Consider the following 8,336-nt stretch of genomic DNA (forward strand, 5'->3'; position numbering starts at 1 on the left):
GCCTCCGCCCATGCTCCCGTGCTGACTCCTCCGGACGGGAGACACTGACAGAATCCCACAGTCCGAGTGACCTCCACAGCCCTCGAGCCCTCCCCGGCCCCCCCACCCCCACCATCAAATGTACCCCCGCTCGTCCCACCCCTCCCTCCTCCTGTGCCAGCCTGGGCTGGAAGGCAGGGTGAGGGCTCCTGGGAGTCCCTCCTAGAGGCTCCCGCAGGCCACGGGGCCTGCCTGGGGCTGTCCAAGGGGAGCTGCGTCCCTCTGGGGAGCGTGGTTGGACCCCAGTGCTGATGTGGGCTCAGTTCTCAGCTGCATGGGGCCGGGGGAGGGGCCTTCAGCCCTGATTGCCCGCCCTCGGGCCCAGGTTTTGGCTGTGGATACCAAGGGCCTCCTTACAGTTACTCCCCTTCCGCCTCCAGAATCAGAGAGTTTGACAGGTTTGATCGGACAAACCAGACTCATCGAGGAATTGATTTTTGCTTTTAAAAAACCAAACGGTTTGTGGTCTGACGTTAGATCTAGTGCTGCAGGCCGGCAGGAGTTCTGGCCTTCCCCCCATGGCTGACCGAATCTCGGCCCCAGCGGCATTCTTTATCATCCTGTGCGTGCTTCTGCCCGGCTCCCCCGCCACCCAGCCACGGAAGTCATTTTATTATAAAATCATCTCCTTTTTGTTCTTGAGGCATATGATGCACATATGCTTGTTTTAAGGGTTCCACAGAGGAAATGTGTATGCGGTCGAATGTGAATGTTCCCCCCTGTAAGCTGCTCCCTGAGGTCGCTGCTGTCCCCAGAGCGGCGTCTCCGGCTCCTATTTACATTTACGCAAACACTTCTATTAATAGCCTAACGGGGATCGCTCTATTGTTTAACCCGCTTTTGTGACTCAGTCAGACACCCTGGCTGCACCTTCTCAGGTCCGTGCGCACGGATTCCATTACTCTTTTCCACGGCAGGCCTGTGGGCGCTGGGGGCCGGAGGAGGACGGGGGAGGCTGGGCCCAGGTGACAGGCTGGCAGCCCAGCCACTGGGAGCCCGCCGCCCCGGCCCCAGCTGCTCTCCACGCTTTGCTAGTTCCTGATACTTTCCCATTTTACGGCTCATTGATTGCAGGCCCCCGAGCGAGCGAGCAAGCGAGCGAGCTCCAGGATGGGGGTGGGGAAGAGAGGAAACGGAGGCTGGGATAAGTGAGGACTAGATGCTCACCTTAGGAACAGCCCCAAGCTGCAGGCCCACCATATGCACAGCGCTGGGTCCCTCTGCGGGGGAAGGGACAGGCTGTCCGAGGCAGAGAGACCTCACCGAGCTCGCAGTCCCTCCGCCCCACCCCTGCGCGATGAGGAAGAGGAGGCCGAGGCTCAGAGGGACCAGGGCTTCCCCTCGGTCACCCAGGAAGTGCCAGGGGCAGGAGCAGAGATGGTTCTCACTCCCACCAGGCCCCTCCCCCCTTTTTTTGGGGGGGGGGGTGTGCTACAAAAGCTTTATTGTTTCCATATGGTCCAAGCCTGAGAGAGGGCTCAGGGTGGTTAAAAGGATGGCTAGTGGTTTCAGGGAGAAAGAGGCTCAGGCAAAAGCCAGACACCAGGGGGATGCAGAGGCCCCTCAAAGGCCTCTGGGCTCCACAGGCTCCTGGTGGTGCCTGAGGCTGAGCCCGTAGAGGAGCTGCTCGCCGGCGGCCTGCGGAGGTGGGTCAGGTGTCGCCCATCTCCCTGATGAGCTTCACCCCTTCACCCCGGAAGTGGTTCTCCGGGAAGTCACAGAGCGGAGGGTCTGCGGGTAGAACCGGGCAGGCAGGTCCACAAGGGCCTGGTTCAGGCCTCTCTCCAAGGCCAGGGCGGCCGCCACGCGCCCTGCGTTTTGCTCCAGCGCGTCCTGGAGAGAACGCGGCCACTGCGCTGGTTTTGCATCTTTTAAGACACGCTCAGCGCCCTGCCCTCCTCCTCCATCTCACCGAAGCAGCGGCCCACGCCCTCCAGAGCCACGTCCTCGGCCGAATGGAAGCCAGAGAGAGAGGTAGGTGCAGGAGGCTGCGGCGGCAGGTTGGCCAGGCGGTTGACGGGCCTCACCTCGGGGGAATAACTGAGTTTGGGAGCTCATGGTTGTTCGGCAACAAGCAGTTAAGATCAAAAACAGGTGTCGCTGGTCTGGGAGGCTGAGACGGCTGATGTGGTTCCCAAGGTGGTGAGTGGAGGTTTGGAGGGTGGTCAGAGGCTGGGAGAAGGGGTGCTCTTGGGTCTGTTCTGTGCAAACACCGCTGCGGCGAGAGGCAGAGCCAGGGAGGCTGAGACACTGCCTCTCGCAGGCCCCGTGGAACGCGCGCAGCTGAGTGTCTGGGATGCGTCCTTGGCAGCCGGCTCCTGCGGCACACAGGCCCGGGCTCTGGACTCTGGCCCGGGGTTCTGCCACGGCTCTCGCCTAGCCTCCCGCCACGGTACCCTCTCTGCCGTCCAGCGTCCTACCCGTGAGCGGAGGGGCTGCGTGACGTGGGCGTGAGCGCGCCTGGTGCAGAAGGCCCCTTGGGAAGGGCTGGCGTTGGTGGGATCCCGGATGCAGGGGGGAGATTTCCGGGGAACAGGGGCGGCCAGCACCCCAACAACAGAGACAGGAGCCAGCACTCACTGAGCTAACCCTGGTCGCAAGGCGCCGAGGTCGATAGCATCTGCACTTCACATGCGGAGGAGCGGAGGCTTACACACGGGGCATGATGCTGATAACGCTCAGAGCTGAGAGTCAAACTGGGTTCTGACTGCTCCAAGGCCCCGGCCGTCTGCCATGCCCCTGCCCCCCCCCCCCTGCCCCTTCCGCTCAGTCAGGGACCAGGAGCGTCCCAGGGGGTCCGGGAAACCCCCCATCTGCAGGAGCTGCCGCACTGCCCTGTTATCTCCCCAGCCCACCTTTCCACAGCGTGCCCGCGGCCTTTCCCTGCGGAGCCTTCCCTGTGATAGAGTGTGTGGCGGGCGGAGGGAGAGGTGAGGGAAAGGACTGGGAGGGGCCGGGAGTGAGGGGAGGTGGAGGAAGAGGGGATAGGGAAGGCCTGTCATCCATCAACCCAGCCCGGGGAACGCCTTACACAGCTGGTTAGGCAGGGCCGAGGGGAGCCGCAGGGGCGGAGGCGCGGGGAGCAGAGGAGAAGGAGGAGAGTGGTCAGGAGGGAGAGAGGCCTGTCATCCTGCGAGTGCCGTTGTCGGTATGCTCACAGGAGGCAGGAGCCCAAGGCGCCAGACAGAACAGCCAGCGCGGAGGCTGCAGAGACGGCCCGGGGAATGTCCGGGCGGGTGGACGGGCCCGCCTTCCTCACCGCGCTGCTGACCTGGGTCTGCTGGGCCAGCTGGCAGGAGACAGGCACACCTTTCTGTCCGAGCGTGAGGACTGCGGACCTGCCAGCTAGGGGAACCGCCTGTCTGGGGTCCGGAGGAAGAGCAGGGAGCCCGGCCAGCGTGGCTCAGCGTGGAGCATGGACCCATGAACCAGGAGGTCACAGTTCGATTCCCATTCACATGCCCAGGTGGCAGGCTTAGTCCCCAGTGTGGGGCGTGCAGGAGGCAGCCAATCAGGGATTTTTCTCTCATCATTGATGTTGTTTCTATCTCTCTCTCCCTTCCTCTCTGAAATATATATGTAATTTTAAAAAATATATTTTATTGATTTTACACAGAGAGGAATTGAGAGGGACAGAGAGTTAGAAACATCGATGAGAGAGAATCATCGATCAGCTGCCTCCTGCACACCCCCTACTGGGGATGTGCCTGCAACCAAGGTACATGCCTTTTACCAGAATCGAACCTGGGATATTTCAGTCCACAGGCCGACACTCTATCCACTGAGCCAAACCGGTTTCAGCTATAATTTTTTTAAAGAGGAAGAGCAGAGTGATAAAGCTGTGTCCTCCTCCCTCCAGCGACCTGCTGCCCCTTCGGGACTTCAGGCCAGCCTAAAGGACTGGGCCGTCCTCGCTGCCTTGAGGCGACTGTCAGAGGGGGAGCAGCGCCCTCTTCCCACCTGGCCGGGCCAGGGCAGAGCAGAGGCGGCCAGAGGCTCCGGAGGGATCTCGGGGCCTGAGTCAGGGTGGGAAACCCCTGGCCCTCTTCCTGGCAGATCCCCCCCTCCCTGGAGAGCTGCATGTAGGGAGTTTCCTTTATGGTGAAGGACTTCCCCCCCCCCCCCCCCCAGCTCTGAGAGTTCCCAGGGCCACCCTGCCTCTGCCAGGAGCTCCAGGGCCATCCCAGCAGCTCCTGGCCAGTACCTGCAGGGAGGAGAGGGCGCTGGGCAGTTCCCAGACTTCTGTGGGGCAGAGCCCGAGGTTGTGGATGGAACTGCGATCACAGAGGATCCCCCAGACAAAGACCCCGGTTTCCAGGATGGAGGAGAGAGAGTGAGGAGAATGAGTAGGAAGGAGGGCCGGGGCTGGCCAGAGCTTGTGCCTCTCTCCTTCAGCATCACTCCTCACTCCCTGCCTCTCCCTGCCCCGCCCTGCTCCCCAGCTACAGCCCCCTACAGGCCAGGAGGCAGTTCCCACCAGGCCCGGCAAAGCTCCCTCAGAGGACAGATCTCTTCCAGGCGAAGCTGAGCCTCTGCACTGGGCACCGTCAGAGGCCATGGTGGCCGCCTCCCCGGCCGCACCAGGGGCCCCGTGCCCCCCGGAGGCTCTGTGGGCGGTTTCTAAGTGGGTGTCTCACTACAGGGACAGCCATCGGCAGCCTCCCCTGCCCTAGATGAGAGCTACGCCGGGCGGGGAAGGTGTGGGCTCTCGTACAGAACAATTTCCATCCTTAAAACATAAAACCTCCGAACAGAGGAGGAAAGCACTGTGTGGGTGGGTCTCCAGGTGCCACCCGTCTGAGCTCTCCTCTCGCATTTGGTCCTGTGCCCGCGGCATCGGTGCCAGGGTTCGCTGCCTGGCTTTCTCTCTCTGACCCACGCAGTCTGCACATTTCAGTTCCAGCCTCTTGTTCCCCTTGGCGCAGCCAAGGTCGGTTATACATTTCAGAAGGATGTTAGCCAGAAACCTGGGGAGAAGCAGGGGGGCCAAACCCAGGAAGGAAGACAGTGAATGTTCTCCAAAGTAAGCAGGTCTGAGACCCCACAACAGCAAGCCTGCTTTCCCCTGACCTCCGGGCTCCCCTCCCTCCAGCCCCCCTGCTGCACCAGAGCAGGGTTCAGGGTTCGGGTCAGGACTCACAGGACTGCTGGGCCGCACAATGATGCGGGGGGTGGGGGAGAGTATGTCCTACAGATGCTGATCTGCAGATTGCCCTGAGGGAAGACACTGCTTTCCTGGAGTTTGCCGCCCCGGCACCCAGCTCACAGCCTGGTGCTGAGAACTGACTGTTGGCAAAGGAACGGAGGAGGGAAAGATGGTGAACAAATGGACGAAGGCTCAGTGCAAAGCCCATCACGTGTTCTCAGTCCCCAGACTCCCCACACGCGCCTTCTCCCCACGGCGAATCTGCAGTAGCCTTTGGTGGTGACCCACCAGGGCCCTCTCAAGGGGGAGAGAGTTATTTTCTAGGGGTCCTCAGGGTGAGTGACCTTGTCTCCCCAAAACCACCACAAAATCAGTGTCTACCTTCCCCGGGGCCCAACTCGGGACCCTTTCACTAATCTCCTGTGGGCTCATCAGCTTTCCCAGCCCTTTGTTCACTCTTTCCGGTCCCATCCAGCACCTCTTTCCCTGCCTCTTCACCCATCATCTGCATTTAGTGCACCATCCCAATTGGTGGTGGAATGGCTCTTAACCCCCATCTCTGCTCCGAGACTATCTTCCCTCCGCACTCACTTCACCTGGTGCTCATTCTCTGCTCCAGGCCTCCAGCAGCCAGGCTCCCAGTCTGTGGGATAGTTACGGAATCGGAGGTGCCTGCCGGTGTTACATCGGGAACCCCCAACTCTGCCCTTTCAACTCGAAGCTCCGGGTGCACCGGTGCTGTTCATTAGTGACGAGGCAGGAATAGGCTGACGGTGACAGCTCCAAATGGATGCCTCTCTGGAGGCGATTTGTTTCACCAACCAGTGAACAGTTGGGGAAAATGACTGAAGTGACAAGGGAACATGCTACGTTGGACCTCTTTTCACGAGAGTTGGGGGAAATGAGGGTTCATCCAAAAGTCCAAGTAAAAAAGAACGTGAATATTTGTGAAGACCAGGACAGTCCTTGGCACCTGACTAGAGCTATGTTTACTTAAAAAAAAAAAAAAAAAGATCAAATCTCTTAAGCATCTCAGGAGGAAAGGAGACCAGGAAACTTTCTATGGTTAATAATTAGCTGGGGCCTATGACCTTCTCAATAAATGTAGAACAGGCTCAGATATGGGTATTTTGTTTAAAGGACTGTTTTTATGTCTTTTTTTTTTTTTTAATGTTTTTATTGATTTAAAAGAATTTTTTTTTAATTTTATTGATTTTGTACAGAAAGGAAGGGAGATAGAAACATCCATGAGAGAGAATCATCGATCAGCTGCCTCAACCAAAGGTACATGCCCTTGACCGGAATCGAACCCGGGACCCTTCAATCCCCAAGCCGACACTCTATCCATTGAGCCAAACCAGTCCCGGCTTTTTTTATTGATTTTGTTTTAGTGAAAGAGGTAGAAGCATCAGTGGGACAGAATCAACATCAGTCGGCTGTGATTGAGCCCACAATCGGGCATGTGCCCCGACAGGGAATGGAACCAGTGACCTTCTGGTTCATGTCAGCGCTCAACCACTGAGCCACAGGGGCCAGGATGTTTTGGTTTCTTGCGGCTAGCTCCTTTTATCTCCCAGTGTAATAAGATCTCATTTCTGGTTGGAAGGGGGAAGAGTTTAGTCAACTGAGAGCTGTGTTATGAGGAGGAGAGCCAAAGAGAGGATCGGGGCAGAAACACCGCCCACCACTTAGCAACTGAGTACACTGTGCCTGCCGCCTGGCAGCAAGCGCTGCTCCCACTGAGGACGAGGCGCGCGGCTTCCGTGGGGATCTGTGTGTGACAGGTTCCCAAGTTCGTGGGGAATAATCTCTGACTTGTTTGAATTGCCCAAGAACAGGAAGGAGCTCTGGAGAGGACCGGCAGGTCTTTATTTATTTTTAAAAAATATATTTTATTGATTTTTTACAGAGAGGAAGGAAGAGGGATAGAGTCAGAAACATCTATCAGCTGCCTCCTGCACACCCCCTACTGGGGATGTGCCCACAACCAAGGTACATGCCCTTGACCGGAATCGAACCTGGGACCTTTCAGTCCGTAGGTTGACGCTCTATCCAGAGGCAAACCAGCTGGGGCGGATGGGCAGGTCTTTAAATGATTAACTCTCTCTTCCAACCAACCAAGTCCTCCCAGCACCTGAGGAAGAACTGGTCAGGCCGGGGTTTGGAGAGCCTGGGGAGGGATAGGAGGTCTCAGCTCCCCTGACAGCAGATGGCTCACCCGCCCTGTGGTTATGAATCCCTATTTGTTGGCACCTACATCCAGACCCCTTGGTCCAGCCCACCAGGCTCTCAACCCTAACTAGACAGAGCAGGAGCGCCTGCTGGGTCTCCCCGCTGTGCTGCAGACAGGAACTGCATTCAAGCTGTGCTCAAGGTGTCTCCCTCCCACCCACCCGCCAAAGCTGGCCCTCAGGAACCAGCCCCAATCGCGTCCCAGCTCCGTGGGCCTTCCTGACTCCAGATCTGTGCTGATTGCTCATTTCTGAAAACTGGCCCCCATGGATGCGTTAGGCTTATTCTCTCGGTGGTTCATTTGTGTGGTTTGTCTCTCCTGCTGCTTCTGTATGCCCTGAGAGCAGGAAAGGACTGCTTTCTTTTTGTTTTAATAGGAAGATGGGTTTGAGTAGTCCTGTTGTGAACCCTAGCTATGTGACTGGTAAGCCACGCAGTAACAATTTCTGCATCTGCAAAAACAGTTGGAAAGTTGGCATGAGATTAAACAGTGTGTTGCCCTAGTCAGTTTGCTCAGTGGTTAGAGCCTGCAGACTGAAGGGCTGTGGGTTTGATTTCCGGTGCTGGTTGGGGCACGTGCAGGAGGCAACCACTCGATGCGTCTCTCTTACACCAATGTTTCTCTATCCTCCTCCATTCCACTCTCTAAAAGCCAATGGGAAAAATATCCTTGGGTGAGGATTAACCAAAAAACAAACAAAAAAAAAACTGTTAAGTTCTTGTTCACGCTTTTAAAAAAAAAAGTTCCTTCTCCTTTCCTACCACTGAAACATGCCACTAGCTCTTTGCATGAAGCAGGTCTTCCTGGGTGATGCTGGAGCCATCACCGAGTGATGTTTGGGCCATCTCGTACAAACGTGTTCAATCAACACGTCCCTGATGCCGTAGCACCCGAGGCTTCAAGATGGAGGGCAGACTA

The sequence above is a fragment of the Pipistrellus hanaki genome, assembly GCF_964339955.1.
Source record: "Pipistrellus hanaki genome assembly, chromosome: 12".
Taxonomy (NCBI): Eukaryota; Metazoa; Chordata; class Mammalia; order Chiroptera; family Vespertilionidae; genus Pipistrellus; species Pipistrellus hanaki.